This window comes from Rhipicephalus sanguineus, chromosome 11 (assembly GCF_013339695.2).
Source record: "Rhipicephalus sanguineus isolate Rsan-2018 chromosome 11, BIME_Rsan_1.4, whole genome shotgun sequence".
Classification (NCBI taxonomy): Eukaryota; Metazoa; Arthropoda; class Arachnida; order Ixodida; family Ixodidae; genus Rhipicephalus; species Rhipicephalus sanguineus.
This window is the reverse complement of record NC_051186.1, coordinates 64,886,219-64,895,471: the sequence shown is the minus strand read 5'-3', so window position 1 is coordinate 64,895,471 and position 9,253 is coordinate 64,886,219.

Genomic DNA, 9,253 nt, shown 5'->3' with positions numbered 1-9,253 from the left:
GGCAATGTTAAAAAGTAGGGGTGAAAGAACAGAGCCCTGCGGGGTGCCCCTATCGCCCAGGACTTTCACATCCGATTCCAGATCGCCAACTTTAAGGATGGTTCTCCGACTGCTCAGGAAGGATCTGACAAACGCGTGAAACGAGGAACCTAGGTTGAGACCAGAGATTGCATTCAGAATGAAATCATGACGGACATTATCAAAAGCTTTTTTTAAATCCAAGCCCAAATCGCCCTGGTATCCCTAGTATGATTATCTAAAATTTGAGTCTTAATGATTTTCATAGCATCCTGGGTGGAGAGGCCCGGCCTAAAGCCAATTAATTAATGAGGAAAGATATCATTGTCTTCTATGTAAGCCGCAATTCTGTTCTGGATAACGTGCTCCGCCACCTTTCCCACGCATGACGTGAGAGAGATGGGACGGAGATTATCCAAACTCGGCGCTTTACCGGGCTTGGGTATGAGTATCACCTTGGCCAGCTTCCATTGCTCCGGGATATCACCTCCCTTCCAAATCTTAATAATCTCGTCAGTGAGATATTCAACAGAGTCATCTTCCAAGTTTCTAAGTGCTTTATTGCTAACCCTATCCGGACCCGGTGCTGATCCGCCGTTGAGTTCGTGCAGGGCTCGTCGCACGTCACTTACTCCGAAGGGTTCATCCAAATGAGGACACGGTGTCCCTTCATACGCCGGATAGGCTTGCATGTTGGAATCGGGAGCTAGCGGTAGATACTTATTAGATAGCTGCTCTAATATCTCCGCTCCCGAGGAGGACTTTTGAGCAAGATGGAGTATTTTAGCAAGGACCCCCCTTTGATTAGATTTTGTGCCCGACTCATCCAGAAGATGTTTTAGAAGGTTCCATTTACCCCTCGTTCGCATTTGTCCATCGACTGAATTACAAATTTCATCCCACTGCTGCCTGGATAATGTTTGGCAATGTTCTTCAACTTGCTTATTTATCTCAGCAATCTTTTTCCTAAGCTTACGATTAAGCCTCTGGTCCTTCCATCGTTCCAACAGTGACTGCTTGGCCTCCAATAAATGCGCAAGTCTACTGTCCATTTTGTCGGTCGGTACCTCTGTCTCAATCGTCTTAGTGACTGCCTTAACATCCTGCAGCAGCATCTCTGTCCACTGCTCCAGAGACTCTGGTTTTTCCCCTCGTTCAGCTCGAGCCGTGCGTGACTCTCTAAACTTATCCCAGTCCAGATAGGAGAACTTTCTTCTATATTTTGCCTCCATTTGTAATTTAGTGACGTTAATATAGTGGCCGCTGCCTAAATCTGTCAGAAGGTTTTCCCACCCGACTGAGCCCGCATTTTTGACGAAGACTAGATCCGGCGTAGAGTCCCTGGTGGTGGATGTGCCGCGTCGAGTAGGAAATGCCGGGTCCGTCATTAATATTAGACCCACATCCCCCGTCTCCTGCCACAAGCTCCTACCCTTAACAGAATCATATGGGTAGTTCCACGCATGGAAAGGCGCATTAAAATCCCCCGCTACAACCTGAGGGGAGAGCCCAGCCATTCTCGTTGCCTTAGCTATGATGGTCTTAAAACGCTGACTGTGATCACTAGGGCTACTATATATATCTTCAATATAAAGATACTGGAAAGGTTGGCAGCGCTCGGAATGACCTCAACCAAGGAGATCTCCGTTTTTCTAGGCCTAACCCCGAGATCATGTGTTACGAAAGTGAATCTGTTACTGACCAATGTTGCAATGCCCCTACCTTCCCCTTTAATTACGTGTGCCTTGTAACCCGGGAGGGCTACGTTATCGGACAGTGTCTCCTGCAGTAGGATCACCTGTGGCTTCTCGCTGTGAGCGCGGACAAATTGCTGCAAGGTGCCCCTTTTGCCAAGGATCCCCCTGCAGTTCCATTGCCATATACGAAATTCAGCGTGCGAGGCCATTTTGATCATTAGAGGGGCTCCCTGACCCCTTGGTCAGGTTCTCTACAGTAGGAGGGCTACTATTCGAACTTTGGATACCCACGAGAGATGGCGTCGACAATGGCGTTCCCTCGTGAAAGAAATCCGGGCGGACCTTAGTTGCTACTCTGATATCGGGGCTCTGCACCATAGGGTCGGCGTGCTGTAATTGAGACTCCACGCATTGAATCCTTACATTTTGAGCATTATCTTTTGGTCCATAACCGTGAGACGGTGATCCATCACCGACAGGCGCTCATTAAGTCTCTGAATCTCAAGGCAAATTGAATTGAGAGTCTCCTTAATTTCAGATTTAGCCTTAGCCTGCACATTCTCGGCTGAACTGCTAACAGCCTTTCGCTTGGCTGGGTTGCCGGAGGGGCCCGCTTCCACGACCATGGGAACCTCCGTGGGTTGAGGAGAGGGAGAACCTGAGAGCTGAGAAGCAGATGATGGAGTCGGTTGAGATTTACTGGTACGTCTTAACTCAGCCATTTCGGCTCTCATTGACTCAATAATGCTGCGCATTTCAGCATTCTCCTTCCGAAGTTGGTTTAACTCCTCTAGACCCTGCTCTGGCGCAGTGCCCCCCGTTACCTTCCCGCCGGGTCTTCCGCCGCTGCGCACCCGATCAGCCCAAGTGCCACCTTGCAACGCCGGTTCGGATTCACCCTGGAAATGGACCTTTCCTTGCGGGTCCCCAGTCCGGCTCCTCGAGCGAGATCGGCCCCTCGATTTGGACCGACGACAACTCTTGGATCGGGACCGGGGTCGGCCCTCAGAAGAGCCTCCATCCTTCCGGCCTCGAGAACGACTCCTGGACCGTGCGCTGGATCTGGATGGGCTGCGTGGCCGTTGCGACGAGTCACAGTCATCCGCCTGGGCTTCAGCGTGTTGGGCCAGACCCACGTCGGCGCTGGCAGGTTCCGATGGCTGGCTACGGCGCTCGGATTCTGCATGGCGCTCTCTTCTCCGCCGTCGCACAATAAAAGGAAGTTGGAACCTCTGCTTGCAACTTTTGTCAGTCGTAGCGTGCGGACCACCACAGAGCCCACATTTCGGGGAACACGTATGGTTCTCACCAGGATTGCTGATCCCGCATTGCTTGCACACAGCTTCGTCCGGTGTCGGACAAACCTCCGCCCTATGCCCCAGTCTGCCACAGGCGTAGCAGCAGTCATGCTGACGATGGTAGAGTGAGCATCTGACCAGCGCCGTGCCGAAATAAACAAAATTTGGCACCTTGTAGCCGTCGAAGACGATAACCACCGTTTCACTGTTCTTGATGCGCTTCACTCCCAAAGCCGAAGGGTTTCTGTCAGTGAGGATACTCTTCTCTAGATCCGTCTGGCTCTCTGATATATCAATCTTTCGAATGACCCCCTTACATGTCGCATGCGGGGCAGCCTCATAGGTGTTGATCTCATACTGCTTGATTGAGGTAAGAGTCGGCGTTCGCCCGGGACGCCGTGCTGATAACTATAATATTTTGCATTGGATTCGGGCAGACAACATCCTGACCGGCTAGCTCAGGCGCAATTCCGGCCGCCACCGCGATCGCCCGGCCTAGTCTAGCCGAGCCCGTCTGCTGAACATCCAAGCCCCCTCTAGGGCGAACGATAATCTTCCAGTGCTCGCTCGGCAGCCGGGGCATACTTGATGATTTGATAACTTTGTTCAAGTTTAGGTCCTTTCTTATTGCATTGAAATAACCGCCGGCGTCGCCGCATGTCGTGGCACGCTCTGTAGCACTAGCGTCTGTGCGCCTAGAGTGTTTCTTGACCGCGGCGGAGCGCCAGCCATGCTCTTCTCCAAAATCCTCCGGCGGAAGGTCGTCGCCTTCCATACCAACAGCCGCACTCTCCATCATATCGGCCAAGCCGGAGGAGCGAAGGACGCGTCCTGCCCGGCAGACGCCAACAATGCGTTCTGGTCGTTCGTCTTGGCCGGCGCGGCGAGGCCGTAGAGGTAAAAGTCCGATAAAATGCTAAAAGATCGACCTACCGGGGAAAGTCCGGTACCGACGTGATCCTTGGCGGCTTATGCGTCGATGCGTAGCAAAATCCTGAGGCACAACACAAGAAAAACCACAAAAATCATTTGCGAAAGCGGCAGCCGAAAGATCGCCCGACTGCTCCGCTCGACGCCACCTGGCGTTTTTTCTGCGTTGAAATTAAAGAAAGCGAAGTGACTGAGCCCCCCAAGTGGAGCTCAGGCAGCTGGTGTAGTGGGCTCATGGGTTAACATCACTGATCCCTTGTATTTAATGAATGAATAATAGATCCCACCAATAAATTATTTAACGTGCCCAGGAACTGTGTCATGAAACTAGCATTATTTGAGACAGTTGAGAGACTAGAGAGAAATCCGTGTTGACGCGAAATGAACAATTTTTTCACATTAACTGTAGGGTGATTCTTCTAGATCTGACCTATTTCATCGAGCTGTAGTTTTGATACAAAGTATCCGATTTTAATTCGGTTTGCCACAAAGCATTCAGTAGGGACGAAATTTTATCGCCCATCCCATCTTCTGATGTACAATGCTGAAAAAAAAGAATATATAAGAATTAACGAAAACCGCGAAATGCTATAAGACGTTGTTCCAAACTCTAATTACCATGAGGCAAAACAAACGTCACTAGAAAAGGTTTGTAAATTATAAAAGTTTATAATCACTTGCCCTGCAGCAGCTGTTGAAATGACCACCCAAAACGTGAAAGGGCTCTGACTTCAACAGTATACAGTCCCTCTTGTATACAATTTCGCAGAAAGTTGCAATTTTCCTGATTTCTTAATACTGTTTTTGACACGTTCCAAACAAAAAAAATGTGAAAGGCAATAAAATTTTCACCCATTCTGATTCCATTTCCACAAACCGCATTAAAATGGGATAATTTGTAACAAAACTACAGCACAATGAAATAGGCAAGGTCTAAAAGAATCACCCTGTAAAATATATTTTTTAGAGCTAGCTCACCTACCTTGGATGTGGCACTTAAAAGATAGAAATCAGGCGATAATTCGAGACATCATTTTTACTAGCAGATTTAAAGGAAGTAAAACTCCGAGCAGTTTTTCACATGCTATGATATATGAATATATTCAGACATTTATTGAATACAGCAGTCAGTAATGGGGCGAATATACCGGGTGCCCCCAGCTATATTTAGCCAAGGGTTCAAAAATACAACATTGAGAGGCAGGCGAGTGAACTCAGTTGCAAATTGCTGACAACCACCTTCCGCACTACATACAATTTTTTTGTAATTAATGTATTAATTAGGATTACTTACCTAAATTGCTAAATATTGACTTTTGGCAAGAAATGCGATTTGCAAAGTTTGAGAGCGTCTTCAGAAACCCACATTGCATTATTTGCGACAAAGAAAATCTCGCGTATGCCATTTTTTCAAGCTGCAAAAAAAAAGCCCACGATTTACAGAAAAAAAAAACATGGCCGATCCCTCCGTCGTAGGAATCGGTATAACACGAAAGTGAAACTTGTCTTCACAGAAGTAGTGTTTATTGTGTAGTGATATATGTGAGCTTGTACAATGTCTATTCGTGTTTGGCAGATATAACACCGTTTGGCGTGGATGCACCCATGTAGACGCCCAGTTCGTAGAGGTTCGTAGCTTGAGCCGCAAACGCGTGCGTCCCGCTGGCCTCTGTCCCGCTCTACCAAGGCACGTCACTAGCCCGTCGAAATCGTGTCCTTTTTAGAACACGTATTGCAGCAGTTTTGTTAATCGGTGTTCTCCCAATCGAAGTAGACGACGGCGGATAAATCCCGTTGGTGCCTGTGGAAGCTGCACTACTCCGATGAGCCGGCGCACGCTAACACGAAGCGAAAGGTAAAGAACGTAACTGCGTCTAGGGTGCATCGGCGACGTCAGCACGGCCAGTGTCACTCGCTGGTTACGAGACGCTTTAACCACGAGCTCCGATGTCGCGCGCAATCTCGGAGTAAACGCTAGTAGTGTCCATGGTGCATTACTTCTTCTCACCTCTGACAGTCGACGGCACCGCCCCGCTCCGCCCCGTCTACCTCCACCGCCAACAGAGAGCATCGTGCGAGGGAGAATGTGTGACAGATATAAGGCACGTTCGTAACGCGTCCAAAATATGCCAAGGTAGCTTAATTGGTTTAGCGTCGGGCGCTTACCGTCGCGGCCGCAACGTCATGGGTTCGATTCCCAGCGGGGGATATTTTCCTTGGTTTATTTCTTTCTCATCAGTTGGCGTCTATTTTATCAACGTAATATCCGTAACAAATGTCTTGGTGGACCCCGGCATAAAACACTTTCGTGTTAAAAAAAGCCGCGCGGCTAGCACATTCGCGCGCATCGAACATGCTGCTATCAGCCGTGGTTTGAGCGAACGAATTCAGCTGCGGCCGCGACTCGCCGGCTTCGTTGCAGCGGTAGGGCGATAAGTTAACGGTGGTTTCTTGGCCCGCGTCAGCCAATGGGCGCGCGTGACGGTGCAAGTTCTAGCGAGTGCGGGCCAAGAAACCACGTTAATTTATCGGCCAACCGCTGCAACGAAGCCGGCGAGTCGCGGCCGCAGCTAAATTCGTTCGCTCTAACCACGGCTGAGAGCAGCGCGTTCGCTGCGCGCGTATGCGCTAGTCACGTTTGCATTTCGCGGGCTTTCTTTGCAGCTTGGAAAAAAAATGGTATACGTGAGACTTCACCGCAAATAATGCACTGGGAGTTTCTGAAGATGCTCTCAAACTTTGCAAGTCCAATTTCTTGCCTAAAGTCAATATTCCGCAATTTAGTTAAAAACCCTAGTTAACAAAAAATTGAGTACAAAAAAAATGCCTGTAGTGCGCAAGGTGACTGTCAGCGATTTGCAACTGATTTCACTCACCTGTCTCTGATATTGTATTTTTTAACCCTTGGCTAAATATAGCTGGGACACCCCGTATATACTACCGTAAAGTTTTACATTGTTAAGAGGATGCCATATGGGCTGCATGATAAGGATAGCTTGAAGCGCTTGACGCAACCACAGATGAAATGGTCATCTTGCGACACAACACTAGATGTAGTAACGGACAGGGGCTATTGACCAATACACGTGCTGGAGTCTTAGGTTTTACAAACGGCTGACAAATGCGTAGCACAAGTCAACCACGGCTTGGAGCCCTGTCCTATTTGAGCCCAGTGGTTTAAATAACTCTCCCTTTTTTTGCTAGACCATTTGCGCAGGTACTATAGAAACTCAGCCCGTCCGTTAGATGCGCTTTTTCTTAGAAAGAAATATCTGACGCGTGATCCCGCTTAATTAAGCGTTCACAGAAAGTTTAAAGAAGGGCATTCTTCCTTCTATTGACTTCCTCTTTGTGTGGATGTCTAGACTGTGTGCACTACATTTGCGCTTTAGTGCAGCTATAGTTTAAAATTAGAACCATTTACGGTAATTAGTTGTATAGTGAGGATTGAAATTGCGCGTAATGATCAAGCTAAGCGGCATAATTTGACCAATCTGGTGATCAGCACTGGTTTTCTCAGTAACCAGTCACCAATCAATGGTGGTCAGATAGTTGTATTAGGAAGCATAATCACCTCACTCGAAAGGAAATCTGGAAGACTTGTTGATGTATCTAGAAAAATTTGGTTCTATGACTGCCGTAAATAGTTGTAATAATAATAATAATAATAATAATAATAATAATAATAATAATAATAATAATAATAATAATAATAATAATAATAATCCTCCGATGTCGCGAATTGTGGGCATCAATTCCATGCGAAGCCGTCAGGTGCCCATGTTGTGCTGGCATGTGCCACTTAGTGGTATAATGGGAAACTTTAAAATATCTATCAACCCAGGAATAGACAACATATACACATAAATTGTTGGGGCTGAACAACAGAAACACACAGTAGTTACTATAGTTGGCGATATTACTTTAGGCATCATATAATATGAAAAATGCAGAAAAGCGGGAGTGCTTTGTCTCTTTCGTGAGAGAAATTTTTCCTTTCTATTGCCGCACCGACATTCAGCAAACGATCATGAGGCATAAATCGTAAAAGAAGAAAGTATCTAATCAACATTTGTGGTTCTTGTAGTCTAATATCAACTGTAGGAACCAGCGCATGTCTAATATTTCAATTGTCGATCAGCTCCGCTCTGCTTTCACTTCCAAGGGGGGAATAGACGGCGCAGTTTCTTTACGTCAACACATCCGTAGCTTCGCTAAACCCGAAAACGTGAAACGAAAATGTAAACGGGCACGTAACTGGTGATTGCCGAAACGTAAGCTTGAAAATCGAGTCTGTCGAAACCCTAATTGAGGAGCTGCTTGCTTCTCTAAACTGAGCGGCCTTGGCTGCACCACTCACGCAGAAAAATGTCTCCTTTAGGTTGCTAAACATTCGCCGAATTTATATCATGAGGCAGACAGAAAGTCCCAGAAATATGCCGTTTTTGATCATCGGGTCTCCTGTTGCCCACGCTCCTGTTGCTCAAGGCTTCGGTTCCAGGCCCGAGTTGCCACGTTGCTATGGAGGCTGACTGAAAAGGATTCACACATGATCTCTTTAGTGAGTAGTAAGTGTTATTGATTACCAGGACCAGAGTTTTATTGTACGAAGCAACATGGTGGTAGGCACGCCAGGAACCTTGTTTTCGGGCGGTATCAGCCCAGCCAATTTTCTTTCTTTAGCTTTCGTCAGCGTCCAGAACGGCCTAAGGAAAAGCGCATCCCACGACCACCTGAAGGCATGTTTGGCTACAGATGGTTGCATAGTGAGAATTTCCCTGTTTTCTAGAATTACCGCGGCCGGCTTTCTATGTCCTGGAAATGGCTATTATTCTATCATCGCAAAATATTCAACAAAGGCTTTATAGAAAGCGTCCTCTTTTGACATTTCCTATGTCTTATTTTCGGTATATCGTGTTCATATGGTTCAGAAATATTAACATTCTGCAAAACGCGGGTGTTACTGTGCCCATTGTTCTGCAAAAAACTAAAGGCGATAGATCACATGTTTCTGCGTTGTTGAGAAAAGGTCTACTTCTGGGATGTCGTTCCAAGAACTTCCTCTATATTCACTTGGATTTAGGTGTTTAGCAATCGAAAGAGGATGGGCTGACTTTCGGCCTAGCAACGCTTCATGGTATCCATTGTTTGTGGGCGGGCTCGAATGGCTTGATTCCACCAGGTTCCCCATAGGAGACCTTGACTAGTCCGTTTACGTGGGAGCATTGCCACAGAACACTAATGTGCTCGATGCGCAAAAGTGTGTCCTGACTGGGTGCCCAGTCTTGAGCACCTGGTCGACCTAAAGGA